The 25,590-nt window shown below is 45.1% G+C and overlaps 1 long non-coding RNA gene across 7 annotated transcripts in view; it reads left to right on the forward strand.

Moving 5' to 3' along the window:
• LOC115844392 (uncharacterized) overlaps window positions 1-24,954 on the forward strand; it is a 61,272-nt gene extending 36,318 nt beyond the window's left edge. For 2 of the 7 annotated variants that reach the window (XR_011377644.1, XR_009564993.1), the window contains one exon: window positions 18,496-22,034. This is a non-coding gene — a long non-coding RNA (uncharacterized lncRNA). The other 5 variants (XR_011377645.1, XR_009564995.1, XR_011377646.1 and 2 more) reach the window with 3 other exon arrangements.
• The last annotated feature ends 636 nt before the right edge of the window (window positions 24,955-25,590 follow it).

Here is a 25,590-nt window from a genome sequence, read left to right on the forward strand (position 1 = left end):
CAGGTCAGATGTCCAAACCCTAGCCTATTACCGTGGGTTGGGATTTTTGGATTGGCCAGCCTAGGTCGCATATATAACACAGTATTTGGCCAGTGTACCATAATTGACCGTCTCTCCAGGATCACATTGCATGAAGGGGGAGTTCCCTAAAGGATTCAAGAGACAGAGGATGGGAAAGGATGCTGGGCATGAAAATATGGTAGCTATTATAATCTACCAAACCTACCACTATAGGTTAAAGAATCAAATGAGCAGACACAGGGAAGCTGTTTATAAACTATAATCATAATTAAAACATCATTCAAATAATGATAAATACCATGTTCATTAAAATCGAGAAAGCCGCATCATATAACGATGGCTTTACAAACCAGTTGGAAAAGACGGACTATTCAACACCTCCTGTGAGATAACTGGATGGAAACACTGCATGTAGGAGCCGCACCTCCCACCATACACTAGCATATCCTCTAAATGGATTAAAGATTGAAACATAAAAGTGAAACCATAAAAGTGTCAGAAGAAAACATGATAAAACTCTTTTATAATCTTGGAATGGGGAAGGTCTTCCTAGCCGTTACTTAATATTCTGAACTCATAAATAATATGACTGATAAATAAAACTACATCAGAATGAAACCTTTGCATGATGAAAAACATCATTTGAAAAAAAAAGGCAGAAAACAAATAGAATAAAAGGCAGTGGGGTGTTGGAGATGGCCTGCACTGGCTCACAGGAGCTGATTATTAAATTTTAGAAATTTTGCAAGCTGGTTGTCAACCACAGCCATTATTTAAAATTAAGTTATATAAACTTATAATTAAATAAAGAATGAAACAAAGGTAATATATGCTCAAAGACTCATCACTCTAATTGTTTAACTACATTTTGCTATCATCCATGCTCTTGGAGTGATTTACATCTGTTGTGTCTGTATCATGGAGATATTACATAATGGCCTGGTGTTGCACGTTTCTCCCCAACTCCACATTTAGTGATATGTTGGTAGCTTGAAATTGGCTGTGGTGGGAATATTTACATCATGGAACTTGGCAAATGCTATAAACCAGGATTTATTTTCCCCAGAGACCATTACTAAACACTAACCAACACACCACTGGAAAAAAATTTTGAAACTCACATTACAGAGAAAGGGCTAATCTCCCTATATGTAATGTGCTTCTTATAAGCCAAGTATACAAAGACGATTAACCTAACAGAAACATAAGAAAGGTATGAAGTATCCATTCATAGAAATAAAGAGGTACTCTGTGTCACAAGAGAAATGCAAATAAAAAACATACTGAGGTATTATTTTTTACGTACTAGATTAGCAAAATTCTAAGTTTGATAAAACTCTGTTGGCAAGGTGGTGGGGAGACAGACATTTTTTTTTGTTTTTACATTGCTGGTGAGGACTTAAATTTATATAACCCCTTTGGAAGGCAATTTGGCAATATGTATATAAAATTACCAAGACATAAACTATTTGACCTAGCAATCCTATCTCTGGGAATTTATACTATTATATGGTATAGAGTGCTTTTGTTTTTTAATAGCAAAAGACTGGAAACAACACAAGTGTCCATCCACATGGGCTGGTTTAATAAACTGTGGAACATTTAAACAGTAGAATTGACTGGAACTGTAAAAAAATTGAAGACACCAAATTGAACTTGAAGAATCTCCAACTTATATCTTTCCCTTCCATTTTATTGAGAAACAACTGACATAACATTGTATTAGTTTAAGATGTACAACATAATTATTTGATGTACATATGTATTGCAAAGTGATCACTACAATAGGTTTAGTTAACATCCATCACCTCACATAGTTACAATTATTTTTTCTTGTGATGGGAACTTTTAAGATCTACTCTCTTAGCAACTTTCCGATATACAGTACAGTATTGTTAACTATAGTCACCATGCTATATGTTCTATCTCTAGAACTTACTTATCTTAGAACTAGAAGTTTGTACCTTTTGACTGCCTTCACCCCAGTTTCTCCCTCCTGCCCCCAGCCTCTAGCAACCACCAACCTCTTCTCTGTTTCTATGAGTACGATTTTTTTTTTTAGATTTCCCATATAAATGAGATCATGTAGTATTTGTCTTTCCTGTCTGACTCATTTCACTTAGCATGATGCCCTCAAGGTCCATCCATGTTATCACAAATGGCAGAATTTCCTTCTTTTTTATGGTAGAATAATATTCTATTGTATAAATATACCACATTACCCATTCATCAACTTATATTATTGAATGAAAAAAGCAAGGTTAATATCAGAGTAGATAGTATGTTATCTTTTGCATAATAAAATAAAAATATAGTTATATTTGATTTGCATAAACAAAGTCTGGAAGGAAAGTAATAAAAATGGTTACAGGACATGGTTGCTGGGTGGGAACCAGTCAGGCAGAGAATAGGGTAAGAACAAGGCCTTGTGTTACCTTTTTACACTAAAATGAATGTTGAACTATGTCAACATACTACCTTTTTACAAAATTAAATGACAGGAAACAAATAAAAACTTCATTGAAGAGCGCTTGACATTCAATAAGAAGTTACTGAGTGGCTATTATGTGGCAGGCACTGTTCTAGGAGCTGCACCCAGAAGGTAGCACCATTTCATGTAAGTTGTGATGTGAAGCCAAAGACTTCGTGATTGTCCTCAGCCACATAAACCACTCTTCAGATGCCACATCTTCCCTTATGTCCGTCCAACGGTTTTCTCTTGTCCCATTAGTTTCATATCCATGACCTCAACAGGGTCAAACTATCCCCAGGCCATTCAGGTCTAGCAACAATTTAATGATTGTGTTCTTTTCCGTGTAGATTCTCTGTTTTCACGTCTTGGTCATCTTTCTCTTTTTCTTAAACTTATTTTATTGAAGTAGAGTTGATTTGCAATGCTGTGGTAGTTTCTGCTGTACAGCAAATTGATGCAGTTACATGCATATATTCTTTTGCATGTTCTTTTCCATTATGGTTTGTTATAGGATATTGAATATAGTTCCCTGTGCTATACAGTAGGACCTTACTGTTTATTCATCCTATATATAGGACATCTTTCTTCTTGACTGTGTTGTTTAACGTACTCAGTGGAATATGACATTTTAAAAGTTCAGGTCTTTAATTTTGTGGACAGTGAACAAAATAGACAAAAATCCCAGTGACTTTACATTCTAGTCGTGATCAGGGAAGGGCTTTCTGAGGAGGTGATGCTGAGCACAGACATGAGAGATATGAGGGAGTGTGCCTTGTCAGTATCTGGGGTTATGCTTGTCCGTTCACAATAATTACCATTATCGCTGCCCTCAAGGAGACTGCAAAACGTTACATGTGCACATGCCCACACACACACACACACACACATGCTCATATTTACCATTATTTATGAGCACAGTAACGCTGCCAAACGACGTAATGGCTGTGTCCTGTCAATGCCATAATATCTGGTAATGACGATGGGTTTGAATGGAGCGAACCTCTTTGTCTCTTGCTCTGGCCCCAGTAAGCAAGGACACAGTCCACATTTGCTAAGCCTCTGGCTTAGATTGAGGGGTAAACCTCTGATCGTGGGGGCTTAATTCTCTTTCCAAATGAAGCTAAATGTTCCAAAAAATTAAAGCCTTGACCTTTTAATACCATATCCTACCAACCAGAGTAAATAACACCCTCGAAAAGAAAGACATCCGAGATATGAAAACACATCAGAGAACATACAGAGAAAAACAAAACATTAAATTATTACTAGACCTTAAGGGCCATGGGGGATATTTTTACCATGCTGAGGTCATAGGTATGAGCCTGGATTGGATGAGAGACAACTGTTGGGTGGAATTTGAAGAGTGGTTCATGCATGTTTGAAGATACGAATTCTTTAGCTTTACATAACAACTTAACATAAGCTGGTGCCTGTTTCCTGTAGTACTTGTGCTCTCTTTTACCCCAGCTCCTACTGCATTTTTTCCCTTTTTTATAATTGTTTACTAGGTGGTGAGACCCTTAGAGGGGAGTACTGTGCATATTTCCTTCACATCCCCAGCACCTAGCACAGCCAGCCCTGACATTCAGAAGCTTTTAATAGGTGTTTGTTGAAAGACTGATAGAGACATGCCCTGTGAAGCAAGACACTGGATAACATTGTAGATATGGCTTTGGCCTGGGGGATTTGGAGTCCAAAGGCCTGCTTTGTTTTCCAGTTAGGTGGGCTGATATACTGCTGGGTGTTTTGGTAGCTGTTAAGATGTCTTGCTCCCATTTAGCTTGTGCTCTGCACGCACAAGCAAGGCAGCTGGCTCAGCACCGTTCTCAGGTCCCTGCCAGCCGGGTAGGCTCTCCCATCAATCTGTCCCAGAGTCTCCCACACCCTGTGATCCGACAGTAATTCAATCCTCTTCCACAGATTTCTCTGATCTCCCTCCCTGCCTTCTCCTCACCTCTTTCCCTTGCTGTCTGAGCTGCAGACTTCGGCAGCCATGTGGACTAAAGCAAAAGTGAGTTCATCCACAGAGCATGTGCCTGGGCAGCCAAGTCCCCCAGGTTTGAATAAAATGACCCAATCTATTTGGCATTCCCTGGGCAGTCACATAGGGACATGTCCATTCTGGGATGTCCCTCAGCAGGGCAGATGCTGCCTCAGCCAGACTGGCCAAGAGTCCTTGAGTGGGGTTCCTGGTGAGAGGCACAGGAGATCAGAGCCCACCTCCCTCCCACCCCCATTCTACTAACACTGATTTTGCCTTAATAATGAGTTCGCAACAGGAATTTCGGTTCCCAATTCCACCTGGATTCTTCCCAAATAGAAATCCTTCACCTGGTCTATAGCTGCAAATTTAAAAGACTCCAAATTGTGGCTTTCATGAACAACAGACTACTTTATTTCTAAGGGGTAAAGAATTGGCCGTGGCTAACGAGTTACAGTCTGATGTACAATGCCCTCTGATTGTGTATTATATATTAGCACTCTGGACTTGAAAGAGACAATTGTGTAATGTTTGCCCATTAATTGAGAATAATCATCTCAGCTGCACAGTACTGCATACCAACCAAGCGTGTCATTCTTACATCCAACAGCTTTTAATTGTTGTGTTGCCCTTTAACGGCAACCTTTCTCAGAGTTTGGAGAACAAAAACAGAGACCTACCTAAATATCAGCTCCTTCTCACCCTGAGAGAAAAGAATCTATTTAGATGGAAAGGATTTGAGTTGTCTAATCCCCAGGGAGTGATCATGCCTTAGCAATTTCCATTATCCATCAAGTCTAAATGCTAAGGCCATGGGATTGCTTCTTCCTAATAAAGTTAGGAAATGTATCAGACAAGAAAGGGGCTTACATGATTATACAGTAAGTTGAAGACTAAAATAGAAGAAGTGCCTTAAAACTCATTGTCAGAACCCTTTTGAATGCAAGTAACAGAAAATTTAACTCAAACTGTCTTAAGTGAAAAAAAGTTGTTGGCTCACGTAACTGAAAATTCCCAGGATGGAATTGCTTCAGCATGTCTCGATTCCAGGGCTCCAGGTTCCTTTGAGCTTTGGTCCCATGTTCCCCATATCTCAGCCTTTCTCTCCTCTGTTGCTGCGTTCTCAGGTGGGCCCTCCCTTCCTCTGGCAAGCGGGCAGCTGGCAGCTCAGCTCCAGGCTCACAGCTCTAGTGAAAAGTCCCAAGGTGGAATTTCACTGGACCAACTTTTGTCATACTCCTTATTCAGAACCAGTCATGGCGGCCAGGGGGAAAGGAGTATGCTGATTGGCCAGGCCTTGATCACACTCAGCCCTGGAGGTGAAGGGCAGGGTCAGATCCATCAACCTGAACTACATGAACTGGCATTAAAAGGTGGTGGTGATTCTCTAAGAAAAAACCGTCACTTCTACCAGAAAAATGGGGCTGAATGCTGAACAAACGAGAACTGAGGCACCATCCCTTCATCTCAACCTCACGGATGAATGTTTTGCAGGTTGGAAATGTAAGCCTCACATCTTCCACCAGAAGCCTGTCCATAAAAAAGATGACCATTTACCAAGTGCTGGACATTGTACAGGGTGTTTTACATGAATCCTCTCATTGAATCCTTGTGGCTACCCTACCAGGGAGGTATGACTAACCCCCTTTTCTTAAGGGCCTGGAGGCACAGGGAGATTAAGTGGCACACCCTAAGCCCACAACTATTAAAGGGTGAGTGATTATGGAGCTCTGGCCTAACTCCAAAGCCCATGCTTATTCTCCTTTTGTGTGTTTCCCAAACTTGCCCATTTACAAGACTTCTGGAGTGGTTATCAAAATGAAAATACAGGTTCCAGGCACCCACCCACATCCCACTCTGAGATTCTGATTTGGTAAGTCTGGGCTAAAGTCTGGGAGTCTCTTTTGTTAACAAGCGCGCTCAGGGACTCTTATGATCAGACTCACAGGTAAAACCTGCACGTGGCTGCTGCCACCGCCAGCCCCTCTTCCTGTCTCTCCCTTTCCCCGCAGAGGCTCCGCGCGGACCGCTTTAGCTGCTGGTCATGTTCAGTCCACATCTCCAAAGATGGGGTGCATAAGAGGTTCCACTGGTGTATGGGAGGCAATATTTTTCCTTTTTCTTCAATTTCTATTTAACTTTTATCTAAAAAGAAAGAAATCCAGCTTTACTAAAATTTGATATCCAAATTGGCACTGGCATTCTCCTTCCATCATGAGCCCTGGGCTATCCATGCTACCTGAGGGGCCTAAGAGGCGGGTGAGGGTTCCACGACGCACAGGGAGAATGGTGCCCCACATTTGTTTGCCTCCCAGCGACTGAGACCTTATTGTACCTAAGTGGAATTATAGGTTATATTACCCAGTCTCCTGTACCCCAAAGTCACCCCAAAGTCGGGCCCAGATGGTTTTGGAGACAAGTTTTACAAAGTCATCAACAAACATATAATCCTTACATTATACCTGTTTCAGATGATAGAAAAGGGGGACGGCTCCCCAGATCTTTTTATGAAGTTAGTATAACGTCGATACCAAAGCTGACAAGGACAAGATAATTATCTATTAACCACACTTAAGAATGTAGATGCAAGATTCCTAGGTAAAATATTAGCAAATTTAATTCAGCAACATAATAAAGATAATAAGTACTTCACATGAGTAGGATCCGTGGAATACAGTTGTGCAGTGTCCTTATTTGCCTCCCGCTCTTGTCCTTGTAAACTGAATTGTGGACCAATTCTTCCTTGCCACTGAATAAATGAAAACTCATTCACTTTTTTGGCCACTCCAACTAAAAAGTCCTTTGCTCATGAGAAATGGTCTCAGTTTATGAATTAAGATGTATAGTCCCAGGTAATAGTCAAAACTTCCAGCATCACCAAGTTGAAGCTTATCTTCATCCCCAGCCTGAGTCTGCAACAGGTGGAAAGCTTGCAATGGGAATAGACAGCACGGTGTGTGTGCCATCTGTTTCCTCGACTAGGTTTTCTCCTCCTCCCCTTGCACTCATTAGGTGGTCTCTGGCTCCTCTAGAATTGAAGCAGGGAAAGAAAGGGGAGCAAAGGGAAAGGTCCTACTGGCCCAGCCCCGTTATGAGCTGGTTATCAGACCACCCGGGACTGGGCGGAGGTTTAAAGCTGACTTTTTCTATCCGGAAGGTCTTCTGTGGGCGTTTTGGGGCACCTGCTGTTTCTGGGAATCTCTCATTTCCAATTTCATTCATATGGGAGAGTGCATCTTTTCCACCGGGTTACTTAGCTTACCATCAGCTCTAGTTCTTTATAGAAGCTGGCCCTCTTACGTGGGTCTAAGATGATCCCACAAAGGCAAGTCTTTCCTATGGCCCACAACTGGCTCAGGGGAAGTACCTCCACACTTCACTCAGATAAATTCTGGGGATGTGGGATCTCCCTAATACCTCCCTTTGCTCCGTCGTCAGAGCAGCTACCAGCCAGATTTCTCAGATGTTAGACACAGTCTACACTGTCCTTCAGGCTCCGGGAGACTCTGGGGGAGAGCAAGGAGCCAAGAACTGAGATTCCATTTCAAAAAAGAAGAGGTGGAAGTGAGAGAGTGGCGTGGACATATACACACTACCAAATGTAAGGTAGATAGCTAGTGGGAAGCAGCCGCATAGCACAGGGAGATCAGCTCGGTGCTTTGTGACCACCTAGAGAGATGGGATAGGGAGGGTGGGATGGAGACACAAGAGGGAGGAGATATGGGTATGTATGTATTCGTATAGCTGATTCAGTTTGTTATACAGCAGAAACTAACACACCATTGTAAAGCAATTATACTCCATAAAGATGTTAAAAAAAAAAAAGAGAGGAGGTGGGACTTGTTCTATGAGATATGAAGGCTTATTTTAAAATAAAAGTCTTAGAAATTCGGACATAGTGGGATGGCACAAGAATTGGAAAATGAATCAATGGAACAGGATAGGAAGCCCAGAAACACACTCACACATATGTGGACCCAATATGTAATAAATGTAGATTTATAAATAAATGGGAAGACAAAGACCGTTCAATAAATGGTGCTTGGAAAATTGATTATGTGTGTGGAAAAACACAAAGTTGGATCCCTCTCTTACATCACAGGTGGGTTAAAACCCTACAAGTAAAAAAAAAAAAAAAAAAAACTTTAAACTTTTATAAGAAAATACAGGTCTTTATGACCTTGTGTATAGAAAGATTTCTTAGGCTTTACACCAAAACCTTGAACTATATAGGAAAAACTAAGGACAACATTTTATTACATCATATTACAAAAAACTTTCTGCAGAAACAAAAGATACCAAAAACAAAGTAAAAAGACGAATTGCAGACATTTGGGAAAAGATATTTAAAATGCAAAATCTAACAAAGAAAATAGTATCCAGAATATAGAAAGAACCCCGGCGAGCCAATAACGATGATGATGATGATGATGATGGCTGGGCACTGTCCTAAGCACTCGAGATGTATTAACTCATTTAATCTTTACTATGCCCCTACGAGACAGGTGTTTATCACCCCCACTTTACAGATGAAGAAACGAGCACAGAAAGGGCTAAATAGTGTGCCTAACATCACTGATAGTTAAGTGATAGAGCTGAGCTTGAGCCTAGGAGTCTGGCTTCAGTTCCTATGGTCTTAACTACTGTGCTCTCAAACGCAATAGAAACAACCACGCAAGGAGCTGACACACCTCACTAGCAGTCACAGAAGTGAAAATTAAGATGCCAAGGAGAAATCACTTCGCAAATTAAAAAGTCTGATAATACCAAGTTTGAGTGAGATTGTAGGAAGAAAGTGGGAACTTTTGTACACTGCTGGTGGAAGTATCAATTTGCACAACCATTCTGGAGAGCAATTAGCAGTATCTAGGAAATCTGAAGGTGCTCATACCCGAAGACTGAGCAGTTTCACATCTAGAAATATACCCTAGAGAAATTCTCATGCTATGCACAGTGAGGTGTGATGGAGAATATCCATTGCAGTATTGTTTGTAATAGCAAAATTTGAAAACCAAAGAATTCATCAACAGGAACAGAACTGTGGTATATTTATACCAGGAAAGAAAACGCAGCAGTTAATATGACCTGGCAATATATCTACCAATATGGGTAAATATAAAAAATATAGTATAGTGTGGAAAACACTGGTTGAAATAAGATACACACAGTGTAATACCATCTTATAAGATTTAAGTATCTGCAAGACAATGCCATTCAATATGTATGTATACAAAATATGTAGTAAAAGAATAAAAACTTAAACAAGAAGGATAAATAACACATTCATGGTAGTATTTACCTCCAATGGAAAAAAAAAAGGGCAGTGAGATGCAAGAGATGTCCACACAGAAAGTCTCAATTATGTTTGCAAAGCTTAATTAAATAAAAATCCTGACATGGGTCTCTAAATACCATTTCCCATGGTGAAATGGCTGATTCCAGGTCTGGGACAAGAAATCTACATGATGAGCCATGGACCACTTGTTTTGCAAGGAAACTCTCCCAGACTATTAGAGGTCATGTCAAAACAACACAGGAACCACTTTAAAGGGGCCCTTATTGGCCAAGATAGGGCAATTTCTGCATCAAAAAGAATAATAACTTCAATGGATTAAAACCCATCAAATACATAAAAAACATGAGTTCATAATGAAACCAAAAAAATCACAAACAGCCTAATAGCCTTGCCATTGGAAGTTGCTAGGGTAATATTTTTTTATTCTGAAAATGAATAAATAATGAGAAAGTATTTTATCTTTTCTATGCCATATATTATGGGGTAACTAAATCTTTCATACAAGTAGGTCCTATAATAGGAGAATTCCAACCAATAAATGCAGAAGGAATGATAGAATTTTTAAAAATGCACTATTTTCCACCTCTAAAGAGATAATTGATCTAGGCAACTTCCATTAATGAGGCTAAAACTATTAGCTGAAATGTCAGTGGGGAGCATTATGATGGAAGGGTCAGGCTGACACCACCTACACCCTGTGATCAACCTTAGCCTCCCTAAAAGTGGGACAACACAAACATTATATGTGGTGATGCAACAGGAAGTATCTCTATAACGTTTCTTGCCTAAAAAACTGATCCTGATTTTAATCAAGTCATTAGAACTGCTGTTAATTTATAGGAAATACGGGGGATGGAAGAACTACTTAAATGACAAGGATACAATTGGCTAAATCCAAAAGGTGGGACATTCTGTGGGAGAAATGACCCAGTCTGTCCAACTAATAATGCATTATGCTGCAACAAAAATGGCATTAGAGAAAAAGGGAGGGTGAGTTATTATCGGACAAAATAGACTCAGAAGAGATAACCAAATGCATCGTGAGGCCCTTGTTTGGATCCTGATGGAAACAAATCCACAGTAAAAAGACTGGGAAAATCAAGGAAATATGCATAGGGATTGGTAGGAGAGGACTTTAAGGAATTATTGTTATTTTTGATAAGTGTGATGAAGGCTCAGTGATTATGTTTTAAAATATGCCCTCAACGTTAGAAGAGTGTACTGGGACTCCCCCGGTCATCCAGTGGTCAAGTCCGCGCTTCCAATGCAGGGGACTTGGCCAAAAAAAAAAAGAGCGTAACATGGTGAGACACCTTTCGAATGGTCTTTTACCCCAACCCTTCAAGGAAGCTTAGTGAACTGCAGAAACAAGTCAGGTACTTCAAGGTCTGTGTGATGTGGGAGCCCAAGAAGAGAATGGAATGAAACCGGAGAGGAGCAGTTGGGCCCTCTGGGGAGGGGAGTGCTGGAGCCGAGCGCTAGAATGCCACACCAGGGTTTGTAAGGTCAGCACGGCCCACAGCCCAGACTGGGGCTCCAGTGGCGTCGCTGCAGCCAGAGGAAGGGCACGGCGTCCGGGGACTGAGCTGCCGGGAGGAAGCAGCCCACGAGGAAGGTTCTTGTTACCGCTGAGAACTGAGCCTGAAGTGAGCATCACGGTTCCCACTCCAGGCTGATGTGGCTTGAGGACATGTGGCTGATGCGTGGAGCGTAGATCTGGCATCTCACATACAAGCACAACAGTCCCAGTCCAGGAAAACCCATCTTACGGCTGGGGACATAGAGGCACAGAACCGTTTAGCTTTTTATCTCTTAGAAAGGCCAGGTGAGAACTACCTTCTGATTCCAGGCTGCAGCACTAACCCCCAACTGCCTGTAAATCTTTCTGATTTTCTGCACCCCTTTGTCTAACATGCAGAAAGACTGTCAAAGGAGGTGCAGGCCTCAGCCCAAAGGGTGTTAATAACTACTATCTTCTTTCTGAGCTTTTATCAGGAACTGCTGTTCACAGATCATACCGTGAGAACGTTTGCCAGAGAGTTCTCAGGAGCAGGCTTAACTCTTCCTGCTGTAGCAGAACTAGCCTGTTTAGTGATCTTCTCCCTTCTTGGAGCCTGGGGCCTCTACCAGGCCAGGTCCACCCTGTCCCTGGTAGCTGGTGCTCTGCTCTTGTGATCTGATGCCTACTTCCCGGTGGAGCCCAGGGGGTTGGAATGCTTCTGGGGCAGTTTGCCAGCAGCAAGAAGAAAAAGCTTGTCCTGAGAGTTTCCATTCATGGGCTCTGAACCAAGTCCAGGGAACCATCTACCAAGGAGGTCCTGGTAGCGTTGTGGCCAGGAGAGACAGGAACACTTGCAGACAGTTGTTCTCCCGGCCCTGCCTGCTGATGGAGGCGTCTGTGATTGGCTGATTTCTCACATTCTGCACAATTAGGCTGCTTCTTTTGATAAAATTCCCTCCTCACCGTATCCATAGACTCTAATCTGGGAATTACTTTTTTTTTTTTTTTGGCTGAGCTGCTTGGCTTGCGGGATCTCCGTTCCTCGACCAGGGCTTGAACTCAGGTCACGGCAGTAAAAGTGCTGAGTCCTAACCATTGGACCACCAGGGGATTCTCTGGGAATTACTTTTGATCCTGAAAAACTTTTGCTTTTTGGATGTATTTAGACCCTGTCTGCCCTGTTTATATAGAGTAGGACATCTTCCTATTATAAGTGCTCATCTGTACCCTCTATGAAGGCATGGGACTAAAAAAAGGGGTTAATGAGAAGGGAATAAAAAGAACTAGGGTATCTTTTCTGGTCTTCTTGAAGAGAATCCCATGACATATATGCCAGAGATTAAAAAATAGAGGCTAATATTGAGCAGAATGGCCTAGAATAAAGAGCCTTGCATTGGGCAATATGATTTCCATAAGCATTTGGTCTACACTGGCCTCGGTTACTTTGTCTGTAAAATGAGGCTAATAATAATTAACCTAAGTAACGGTAAGAGGTTCAACCTGATGAGCATCTGGAGTGACTTTCCTTTTCCTTAAGTCTGGGAAATACTGACAATCCATCCCATTCATTCAATTATTTATATTGCTTTATATCCTCATTCATTCATACATTCCTTCACTCAACAAGTATTCATGGAGGACGTATTATATGAAATTAACAATGCATGGTACTATGGGAGATAAGATAAAAGTTTGTGTCCCCAGGAATTTCCATTTTAATTGGAGAGCAAAGATGTACATGGAAAACTGTAATACAGAGTATGCCAAATACAGTAAGAAAGGTGCCAAGTGCTATGAGAGTTCAGAAAAAGAGAAATTGCTTCCAGGAGGAAATTTCAGGGAAGATTCAATGAAGGATGATGTGGTTAGACTGAATCTTGAAGAATAAATCAAATTTGAATAGGCAGATATGGGGGAAAATAGTCCAGAGGCCCTGCAAAGGCTTGAACAAAGATCTGGGGGTGGAAATGTGTGGGATATGTTTGGGAAACTATAAATTACCTAGAAAACAAACTGGAAACTGTCGAAGATATTTGAGTGGAAGACCGATTAGAAGACAGCTGCCGCAGGTCAAGGGACAGTTAGTGAGCATTTAGCTCAAGGGGCAGGGGAGAGAAGGGGATGTGAGGACTGGCTGGGGAAAGGATTACTGTGGGGATGGAAAGGAAGGGATGGAGGTGAGGGAGGCTGGAGGGAAGGATCCTCACATCTGCTTCTTTTCCTCAAGGTTGGTGGTCACCTCCCCAAACCTGACTGTCCCTCTACTTTTTTATTAGAATAGTACTGGCTTTAATACCCAATTATCCATTCAGAGCAAGTCAGAGTTTGGACAAACAGCGATACCGTTTGGCTGTGATCTTCATCTTGGAGGTGATCTGTGCTTTGCCTAGGTGTCACTTTGCCCTAAAAGTCAGTGAAGGAGTCGGCAACAGGTATTGAGGCCTCACGTCTCCTTCTCCGCCCCCTTGACTCCAGACGCTCACTAACTGTCCCTTCAACTATGGCAGTTGTCTCCTAATTGGTTTCCCACTCACAAAGCTTCAACAGTTTCCTTTTTTTTTAGATGATTTATAGTTTCCCAACTATACAAAATATATTTGTATATACTTTCAGTAAGAGTTTATTGAATATCTCTGATGTTTAAGGTGATGTGGGGAGAGGGCGATTATGTCTCACCCACAGGAGTTTACAAACTAGTGGGGGGGGGAAGCTGTGTATGTAAATAATCAGACAAAACGAGGTGCGTGAAAAGTGCCATGAGCTGAGCACCAGTTCCAAAGAGGCAGCATTCAGTCCTGGTAACCTGGGAGAGCATTAGGCCGACAAAATGAAATATGGGTCTGTCTATAAATGCCCAAGGGTGGGGAACCCGAGAGGAGTGGGAGGCTGGCGGTTGGCACTGCAAGTCCACAAAAGCAGCGGGTTTCGTCAGGGTACACTGCCGACCGGTGGTAACTCTGGGAGCCTTCAAACTCCATTTAGCCATTTCCCACACAACCAACCATGCTGACTTCTGCAATCTGCTTTCCTCTGGGTGGAAATTGGCGTAGTCTCGGTTGTAGGGCATGCCTAAGGCATGGCGGCATGAAGTCAGCGCAAACTACGTGGGCTCCCAATGCAAGGATTTCAACAAGACTGGAGTTGGACAACGGAGCTGATGCAGATGGGACAGGTGGTGCCCCCAGGGCCCTTCATGTTGCTTTCAGAGTCCATGTGGTTTGTTCAAAATCCCACCTACTGCTTTCTCCAAGACCAGTTTTCCACACTCTGAGAGTGGATTTCTCTTTGTGGTCTGTTATGCCACTGTGTGGTTCCCCTACTGTATTCTCTTTTGTGGTTGCAGGGCAAAGCCTTTCTTGCCTGCTGCTTCCAGGGATGTGTGGTGTGTATCTCAGCGTGCTATGCCAGAGGGTTTTATTTCACCTCCCTTGAATGGAATGGTAGTCATCCAGCAGGCCTGGGTGCACATAAATAGACGGACACGTAAGCCTGCGTTTCATATCCAGAACATAAACCAGCCACCACCGCGCGCTACACGGTCATGTTTTGATGAAAGACTGCTGACAGCACCACAGACCATGCCGTGGGGCCCAGCGAACCACCTAATCCCAACTGCTTTATCCCAGGCATCGATGGGGCACATTTCTCTGCCAGGAACAACTTCTTTCCAGCCACCAGCAGCTCTCAGTTTCTTTGGCTTTTCCTGCTTCAGCTGCCCGTTACTGGTGACCCTCAGTCAGAGAGGCCAGGGTGAACACGGAAGACTGAAATGTACAGCTAATCCCCCCATTTTTTTTTTCCAGGCAGAAAATTTAGACCCATTTGCCTGTGAAGCCCTTTGACTCTGGAACTCATGTCAAAAGGGCCCATTGAAAGCTTAGCATTTCCACATCTCCTGCCTAACTTTCTCCAGCGTACAACAGGGGAGTGTCCCGTCCTAGACTCTGCAGGATTAAGTATGAATTCCTGCCATTCAGATTCTATACAATATGGTCCCAAACTACCTTTCCCATTCTATAACCACTATGTCCTTACTTTAGCCTCTGTTTGAGTCTTGTCCGCTTTCCATTTTCCAAGGCCACTTATATCACTATGCCATTGTAATGGTCCCCTCCCCTGGAACAGTCCCCCTCTCGCTGCCTGTTGAAAGCATTTCTGTCCTTTAAGGCTGCGTTTCATTCCGAGACCTCCATGACCACTCCCACTGGTGTCTTTCTCTCCAGAGCGTGCATTGTTTCTACTCTTTACTCAATGAGTCATTAATTACTTATGATAGATTCTTTGTAGTCTTGTACACTGATTAGAACTGACATTTTTCACATTGGAATGCTAGATTCTAGTCTCCTCTAGAGTGGAATCCCCATGAGGTCAGGGTTCGTGCATTATCTTCCTTGTAACTCCTACGGTGTTAAGTGCTGTATCTACAAGAGGAGCCAGGAAGTGCTTGTTGATTGAATGAATAATAATCCACTCTTGAAAAATCAGAGCTTTGGCAGTGTCTGTGAGTGAATCCAGTGACCTTTCAAGGACATTCTCTGGCTAAGCAGCGAAAAATTGGAATATGAGGTAATAATTAAAGTTATTCTCAGGTCCAGAAGGGAGCTCAGAGACTATCCCTCCACTGAAGTGCCCTGGAGCCATCTAGAATGTCAGCTTAACTCAGCTTCCACGCTGGGTTGCTTCCACAGTTTTGGGTTTCTTGGCATTCTAGTCTATGGATTCAGAAGACCTGATTTTTACAATTGTCATCCCTCAATAACCTTCATATATTTATTCAGTAAATACTTGATTTGAATTAAACTGGGAGCAGTTCTAACCTTTTTCTAGATATTGTGGAGAATGGGTCTGGGATGTTTGAGTAAGATGTAAGTGCTTTTTATACAACATTTGAGTTTTGAACCATGCCTTTGGAATTCCATAAGTACCTGAAGTGTCTAGTCAGTGATTGCAGCACTTGTTCTTTAAATAGTGGATTTGACTTTTGTGAACCTCTAAATATAATTTTTAGATAAATCTGATTAATAAAATGGAGACTCAAATATGGTAATATTTTAGCAAAAATAAGGAATAAAAAAAATTAGAAAAAAAAACCCCATGATTTTTACGTGTGGCTTATAAAAGGGCTTTGAAGGTGATTCCAAAAGAAAATTTTCAGAAATGTATTAAATTATGGAAGCATTACTGTAATAAGAATAGCTTTCACTTACTGAGCATTTGTTGTGAGTCATTAAGTACTTGATATTCAAAATCTCATTTAATCCTAAAAGCAACCTGATGAAGAGGGATTTTATTAGCTCCATTTCAGAGGCATGGAAACTGAAGGTTAAAATAGTTAACCTGGATTTGAACGCCAAAGTCAATGTACCACTGTGACGACCATCTTGAAGGACAAACACTGATTGCATATGAAAGGTGGAGTATTTCCTGCCATATCAGTAAAGAAAGTATGTCACAGTCATCACCAATTGCAGCCACCACTGCAATGGATGTGAGCTGGAGAGCCCTGAGGGAACTCAGGAAGGAAAGAATACCTGCCATCTAGCAGCCATCAGGCTGCAGCCACTCCCCACGGTGCACCCTGAGGAGACTCGGGATGAGAAAGTGCAGGATACTGGCCCCAGAGAGCTGAGGTGCACATCAAAGGAATGATTTCAGTGAGCACAGACTCTTGCATCTTCCCATCCATAGAAAAGCGCTAAATTCCTTAACTTGGGATATCTGGTTTTCTTTCATTAAAAATAATCTTTTGGGGACTTCCCTGGTGGCGCAGTGGTTAAGACTCTGCACTCCCAATGCAGGGGGCCCAGGCTCGGTCCCTGGCCAGGGATTCACTCACAGACACTAGATCCCACATGCATGCCGTAACTAGGAGTTCGCATGCCACAGCTAAGGAGCCCGCCTGCCGCAACTAAGACCCAGCACAACCAAATAAATATTAAAAAAATAATAATAATCTTTTGATGTTCTGGCTCCCTGTCCTTTGTTGCAAAACTTCTGTTGATATATAACCTGGCTCCCACCTCGCCTCTTTGGAGCAGTTTTCTCAGGGTTACTTGAGATGTTGCCTCCCGGGCCTGAAGTCCTAAAAATTCCCGCTGAATAAAACATAACTCTCAACTTTTAGGTTGTGAATAATTTTTTAGGTCCACAGATATGTTCAACTTCTCATGTTTAAGGCCACTTAGGGCTGGTCATTGCACAACTCCGGGGTCAGCACTTGCCCCCTGCTCATAGCATATTTGGGTCGTTTTTAATGACACCTTTCTAGCAGATGGCGGTAAACTGTCTTGAGCAAGGTGGGTGGGGAGTGGTTCCTGATTCACAGTTGCTCAAAAATGGTTCTCAGTGCTCTATGGTCACATGTAGAAGGCAGGGGCCGTAACCTGGAGAAATTAAAAATCTTGAGCAGCTTCTAGATGAGCCATCTTGGAACTGACAAATGAGGGTTCTTATTACTTAGGGTCTGAAGTAATATCTCACTTGCCCGTTGTCATGGTACTGCCCTTCTTCTGTATTTGGAGTGAACTGTAATCTCCTAATCTTCTTAGTTATTAACGTAATTTAATGGAACAAGAAGTGTGTTGAGAATCTCCTATGCAGAAGAAGCTATGATAGTTCCTTTACAGGAGGAATGAGGATGGGGAATGGTGGGGCATGGAGAGACCTGGTGGAGGTGGGAATTCGAGGGGAGATGCAGGAATGAATGCGTGGCTGGATCTTACTTTATAAACCGCAGAGGAGACTGAACTATCAGGACCGTACATAAGTATTATGACGGTGGGGTTGGAGGCAGGATATAAACAAGAATCCTTTGGGAACCTAAGGGAGAGAGGAGTTTATTCGGTCTGGGAGAGCTGGAGAAGCCTTCACGGAGGATGGGCCATTTGAGCTAACTCTTGAAGGACGGGCAGGCCCCTGACAGAAGGAGAAGGAAGGAACAGGAGCAAGAAAACATGAGGTGAAAGCGGTGTAGCTGCCAGAGTGAGCTCTGCATACATGTGTTGGGGCAGGTAGGGACTGTGGCAGAAAAAGTAAAGAAACTTGAATACCCTCTTAAAGACTTCAGACTTTACTGGGCAATGGGGAGTCCCTGAAGAACTCTGAGCACCGAAGACCTTTTGATCTCTTGATTTTCCGGAGATGACTCCTTTTGCATGCAGTTCTTGGCAGTGTTGGCTACATTATGCGGGCGCGAGATTTCACTTTTCTTTTTTTCTTTCCAGGGGAGCCGTCTCAAGGAAAAGGACCTTATTGTTCTTTTGTTCCCTGTCATCCAGGTCTGATACTCTGTTTGCCATTTCCTCTCCCTTCCCTTTGATACTTGTGGCAGGGGAAGTTGTATCGTTGGTTCCTCCTGCTGACATCTGGGTCAGGTACTTGACTCATATGACCTCATGACTATTCTTTTCGGAGAGTTAGATGGGATAGGGAGTGAGTTGTCGTCACTGTCCATGGGTTGAAAACTCAAGAAAGTTTAGGAATAAAAGAGTTGGAGGAAGAAACGTATAGACGATGAGATGGGACATGCATCAAAGCACAGGACAGCGCGCGCTGGGTTGAGAGAGGTCCCGAAATAGAAAGCGCTTCTCTTGGGATTCACACTGCAGGCCTTGGCAGGCGGCCCGCCCTTATCACCGTTAATTTTCAGACTTTGGAATTGGGCACCACACCCTGGTGTTAAGCTGTTAACCTCCAGAATCAAGGCCACAGCTGCCGGGAAGAATTCCTCTTTCAGGCTGTGGCCTCAGCAGAGTTCTCCGTCTGGACGCGCCACAAAGGGTGAATGCTCCTAAATTCAGTGCCATGATTCTGGGACTCTATATATACTCAGGCTCCCACTCCTTTCCTCCAGGATGCACACACAGAGCAGAACTGTCCTGGAGTGGATCAGGGCACTGCAGTTGCAGAGAGAGAGTCAGACAGACAGACCGCCCTCCTTTGTTCTACTTCCCGGAAGAGTAAAATTGGAAAAAAATGCGGATACTTTGAGGAAATAAAGGACATTTCTAGAGCCTGGATTTTCACAGCAGAAGTCTGCTCTGGGTCTAGAGACAGGTCACAGTTTTCAGATTCGGGAGATCTTGAGACTTCCCCCAGTTTTCCTTGCCGTGTGCCGTGACGTTACACGCAGGCCATCAGCAGGGGGCTCTCTCAACCTTAGCAGCTGCTGTGGATGCCTGGGAGGCCACGCCATGCAAATGAGAGAAGAAACGCAGATCTGACTGTGAGTTTAAAATCCAATGCCCCAAAGTCCTTTGGAGAGAAGAAACCCTAACCCATCCCGAAAACAGACCACTTCAGCAAGAAGGTATTTGCTAGCGTTTACATTAAATGACACTGTTTAAATTCCTGGATCGAGGTCAGCGTAATGTTTATGCTCAGAGTAACACGTAGCTAAGTTATCCTTCAGAGAACCTAAGAAGCAGAACAACTCTCTGACCAGTGGTTTAATTGTTTCTGGACTGGCGGCTCAACGATTCCTAAATATTGAATCACAGCACCATCAATCACCGTCGGTCCCAGGTCTGAACCAAAGCTTTGCAGATGCCAAATCCCTATGTGGCATTTGCCCAAAATCACGCCGGCTAAACACACAGTGCCTGATTGATAAAGCGTAATGTCCGGGTAGCTAATGGCCGCTATCTGTTAGGGCCGTTGGAGCTGGCCAACTGCTCTCAATTAAGATGGAAAAGGCCGCATGGTGAAGATGGAATCAGGAAAAGGAAACCGGACACTGCCAGAACCACATCTGTCTGGAGTTAATATCTCCTGGGAGTGTTGTAATTTTCCACTCTGTAGACACAGCAGGCTGGGCTCCAGTGCAAGTATTAGTAGGAATCAGGGTGCCCTCTTCCTTGGAAGTTCCTAGACAACCTCTGTTCAGGTTTTATTACTACCTAACTCTGTTCTTCTTAGCTCTAGGCAAATAATCATGTTCCTTTATTACAACTTCAGCTGAGACGTGTTACAATGCATCTTGCCATTGATGGTTTGATATCAGATATGCTTCTTTGAGGAAATTACAGGAGAATGTCCCAAATTCCCCAACAACATTTGGGAGGCATCTTGGACTTTTATTTGGGGGTGATGGGGACACACCTAGTCAGTGGGTGAGGTTTTGTAACGTTTTCCAATTCCAGGGAAGAGGAGGCACCATATTGTGACCAAATTCTACCTCCCACCTGTCCCCTATAAAAGTGTACCAAACAGAGGAACCAGATAGCTCCCGGGCAAACTGCACCCTGAGCGCCGAGTGGACTCGAGGGGACGTGGGCTTTGGGAGGTCAGGGTTAGTCGGCAGGATCTGGAGGCATGAGCATGAGTCCTCTTGGTGACAGAAAGGCAAACACATCTGAGTAGAAACTTTGGGGAAGCCACTCCAGGCTACTGCGGTGGGAAACTCAACGGTTTCTGTTTGTACTGGCTTCGTTCATTCACATGTTTCTCATCAGCTGCATTCAGACTGATTCCATTTGCAAAGCTCTCCTGGCAGTCTTGGTGCATGAGGCTTGGTGGCAAAATCTCCGGCAGTTCTGATCCTGCCCAGGCCCTGCTCTTCTCGTGTAGTTTCTTGGCGCTTCAGCGTCTAAGCAGAAATTGGCTAAGCAGACGCAGCAGTTGAACAAAACCAAATGTAAAACAGAACGTTGGAACACCGAATGAAGAGATATTTCTATGTGTGGGGAGCAGGAATGCAGTGAGGGGCAGTGAGGGAGGGGCTTCCTTAGAACCAGACTGAATCAGGCTCCCATCTTGTCAGCATCCTCGCTAATTACGCCAGATCAAAAGTTGTATCCCCTTTACCCTTCCGTCTCACTAACGGATGCAATAGAAAATATTTGGGTCCCTGGCCCTCACAGGAGTTGTGACCCACGACATGCTGACACCACTTAATTTTTCTCAGAATCCTTTAACTTAGCTTTGCACACTCCCATCAGCTTCCTTCTTAGCACCCACCTCCCCAGCCCCAACCGTTTCACATGTGTGGCTCATCTTTTCTTCCTCCACTTGACGCTGACTTTTCTTGTACCGTTAGGGAGGATGCTTGTCATCCCACCCTTTATATCGACACGGCAGGGAGAGGCCATCCAGTTGGAGAAACGTCCAAGCCCTCTCTTCCCACTGTTGAGACTGGGAGAAAGGCACTGCTGTCCACAGCCCTTGGCCGTTTCCCAGGAACTGACAGCATGTGTTCTGTGGCTCTTGTCCTGCGTGTTGCTGTCTGGATTTGATTTCTGCATGTGTGGGTCATGGGGTCTGAAATTAGGGTGGAGACCTAAGTATTAGGAAGGAGAGAGTCCATTGGCTTCAGGTTCAAGACATTGATCCAGTCCAGTAAAACTGGTATGCACACGCATAAACACGTATGTGCACGCACACACGCACGCACTTCCACGCACACACAGGGTGGTCTCACAGTCACGCAGTTCAAAACGCAAAAGGCAAAAAGAGGCATATATATCTTCCCGCACTCCTGTTCCCCAGCTTCTTAGTCCCCTTTGTAGATCCCACCAGGGTTTACAGTGTCTCCTGTCCCTGCAGACATGTTTTAAACATACATTAGCAAATAAATCTTACATTGCCCCACAGTTGGTAGCATACTATACATAGTGTTCAACATCCTTTTGTTTTTTTTCACCTTTTAAAATGGCTGCATAGTGTATCATTGAATGAATTTCCATAATTTATTTAACTAGTCCCATATGGACGGGCATTTGGGAGTTTCCAATCTCTTGCTATTGTAAAAATATAAAGTGTCTATTCTGATCCTCAGATCTTGTGTTTATTTCCCAAGTCTCCACACTCAGAGGGGGAGGAGGGTGGTCCACCCTCTACACGTCTGCCCAGCCTGGCGCTGGCTTTGAAGCCCCAGAGCCCTGAGTCAGACATGGCCAGCGTGGCTCTTTTGTCCCTCCAATTCTCGCCGACTTGCTATCACACAGAGAACTTATGCTACCGATTCCGGTGTTCTCTAACTTAGGTAAGTTTATGCTTTTCTTTCTCCTCCTCTGCCTACAGCCTCCTCCAACCCAGGGATTTGGTTGTAACCAAAATCCTGATCCAGCAGGTGATGCCTCCACTCTCCTAAGACTCAGGGTATTGAACCCCCTACACTTCCATAGCACGTGGTAATGTGCAAAGCACACTCATGTAGCGTTCTTTCATCTAAATCTTACACAAATTATCTGAGGTTGGTAGGACGTTTTCTCCATGAAGGAACTGTTGTTCAGAGGGACTGTGTGGCTTGCCCAAGTTCACTTAGCTGATAAATGACAGACACAAAGCTCAAAGCCAGATCATCTAACTCTCAGTCTACAGTTTTTCGAATACACATGCTCACCCTTTTGCCATGTATGTGACATCCAAGTCAGCTTTCAGCTTGGAATACAGTGGAGGCTAAGATCTAGCAAATTTATTCTCAATTTTCATTTCCATCAGTAGATAGATTGAGGCTATTCAGACAAAAGGAATTATGCACCACTTCATCTACATGGATCCGCTGGGATAGTGTACAACACGGTGAGGGCAACGCCAGCTGTCCAGGGAGCAGGAAAATATGGTGGGAGAGGTGCCAGGGCTGGAGGCACACGTGTGATGTGGAGGTCAGGGGATGGGCTTGGGAACGGGCAGCAGGGAGAGGGGAGAAGGACGTCCGTGCACGGAGCGTCCACTGTGTGCCACGCTCACCCTTTAACCGCTCACGGGACTTGGGAAACACGCGCACACAGATGCGGCAGGCCCCGCTGGTTCCCTCAGGACGTGGTAGCGGGGCGTGGTGGGCCGCCTCTGCTCCACCGGCGGGCAGCCAGGGACTGAGTGACTTCACACACCGAGCTGACCGCGCGCACCGAGCTGGTTTCAGCCTCCTGTCCCCAGCTCACGTGCGCGGCTCTTTCCTCCCCCGGCATGTGTTTCCTCTCCTCTTCGGCAGCTCCCCACCTCCTAGGAGCACAGTTTGGGGCAGCTTTACTGCATCCGCTCACCGGGCATCCTCGGCTGCACCACCCCGGCGCAGGGATCCGGGCTGCGAAGGGGCTGCTGGCAAGGTGTGCTGCCACGGTGGAGAGAGCCGCCCCGTCGGAGGCAGGGGTGTGAGGGCAGCCAGGGCACTGAACGTGCTCCTGCAGAAGAGGAAGTTTTGCAGGGGCGCTGCCAAGAGAGGCACTGGGCCGAGAGGAGGGCCGGGTCACCGCAGGCTCAGAAGCTGTGCTGAGGGCCTCAGGAATTGTCCTAGAGGCGGTGGGAATTACACAGGAACTTGAAGGAGGTTCTCTCCCCGTGAGCATGCACCGAGGAAAGGTCGTATGTGGACACGGAGGAAGGGGACTGCCGGCCAGCCAGGAGGTGGGTTCTCACCAGGAACTGACCGTGATTGCACCCTGGTCTCGGACTTGCAGCCTCCAGAACGGGGAGAATCCGATTCCTGTTACTTAAGCCCCTAGTCTCCGGCGCTGTGCCATGGCAGCCCACCTGGCAGAGACGCACACAGCCCTGTGCCTGTTGGCTCTGGAAATCCAGGGCGAGCACAGAATCCTCGCCCCCATGGAGCTTGCAGTCTAGTGGTGGGGAGAGGGAGGCATGAAATGAACGCTCCTCGCAGACATATGTAGTTACTCTTATGGAAGAGAGTAACAGGGCCTCGTTTAGACTATGGAAGACAGGGGAGGACTTCTGAGGACGGGACCTCCAACCTTCAACGTGAAGGATGAGTGGAGGGAGCCTAGCGTGAGCCGAGGAAAGGGCATCACAGGCTCGGGGAGGGTGCGTGTGAGGCCCCCGGGTGAGAAAGGGCTTGGAGAGAAACTGACAAGACACAGTGTCCCCAGAGCAGGGAGGGACATGAAATCAGACTGGGAGCTCCTGGGGGCAGGTCGCTCGGGGACTGGCAGGTCTTGCTGAGAGGGTTACATTTATGTGCTCATTAAAGGGTTTAAGTGGAGAAGTGAAATGATCCAATGTTCAGGTTTAAAAGAGAACTCTGAATAATGTGAGAATCAGGTGGGAGGGATGGGACGTGCTGTCTGTTCCGTCCCGGGTTGGGGGTCCCGAGCAGCTGGTGGACTAGAGAGAAGTGGTTCACGTGGAGGCCAGTGCATAGGATGGGTGGCGGGGAGGGGAACAGGCACAACAGCTGGGAGAGGGTGAGTTTGAGGCCACTGAGTCTGGCGGGGAGCTGGAAGCATATGGGCCTGTGGTTCAGGAGACAGAGCCAGCTTGCGCGGAAAGAGGGGAACACAGCAGGCCCGAGGCTGCCGTCCTTAGAGACACCTGATGGCACGGCTGGCCCTCGGCTGGTGTCTGGGACCTCGGCTCTCAGGGTGTCCCCGTCACCAGTGAACCGACAAGGCTGGTTTTCCGCGCCTAGACTGTCTGCGCAGACCCTGTGGTTTATGGTGGATGCCGGCTTTCCTTCCGGGAGTCTGGCGTGTTGCTGTGTGCCAGGCGGAGGGCGTCCACATGCGCAGCCCTCGGATACAGCCCTGAGCTCTGAGTCTCTCCTGGGCGTCCCTGGGCTGAAACCTCACACGCGTGTGGCTGCATTTTCATTGCTGGGGAAGAGTGAGCTCCGTGCAGCCCCCGTGGGAGGCAGAGAGCACGGAAGCCTCACACGGATTCTCTGGACCCGCCCGTGTCTCTGTCCCTTATGATTCGGCCGGTATCCTCAGCATGTCTCTAATAAATCTCATTCATGAGCACAAGTCACCCTGAGTCTCGAGAGTTCTAGCGAATCTCAGAATGATGGGGTGGTCTTGGGGACCCCGACAGTCTCGGGATTTAAATTTGGGAGTGATCAGCATGTAGGAAAAAACCGTAACCACGTGACCGTACGAGATTTCCGCCCCCCGCCCCCCACCCCCGGAAGAGTGAGTAGGACCCTGAGGATTTCCGCAAGTTAGGAGTGAGCGGGGGACAGGAGCCACGAAGGAGGTGAGGACTCAGGCAGCCGGAGAGAGGAATGTCTGCAGACTTAGCAAGGTCACTGACGGCCTTGGCCAGCAGTCCTGTGGGCAGTGGTGGGGAGAGCTGGCTTGTTAGGGGGTGAGGAGGGTGGAAGGAACAGAGAGGGACGTGGGGAGGTGTAAACATATTGTTTGTAAGACAGAAAAACAACTTGATCACTTGTTTTCTCATGTATTAAGTGTCTGCTGCATGACAGGCTCTAGGCCAGACGTGAGTGATGCAGTGAGCACAGGGTGTGGTCCAGACCTCACGGAGTCTGTGGTCCAGCTGAGTGTTTGAAAAGCAAAGTGCACAAGGCCGTGCGGGTGTTGCATCTAGCCCGAGGGTTTCTTTGACTAAGTGACCCTGAATCTGGG

Source organism: Globicephala melas, chromosome 8, assembly GCF_963455315.2.
Source record: "Globicephala melas chromosome 8, mGloMel1.2, whole genome shotgun sequence".
Lineage (NCBI taxonomy): Eukaryota > Metazoa > Chordata > Mammalia > Artiodactyla > Delphinidae > Globicephala > Globicephala melas.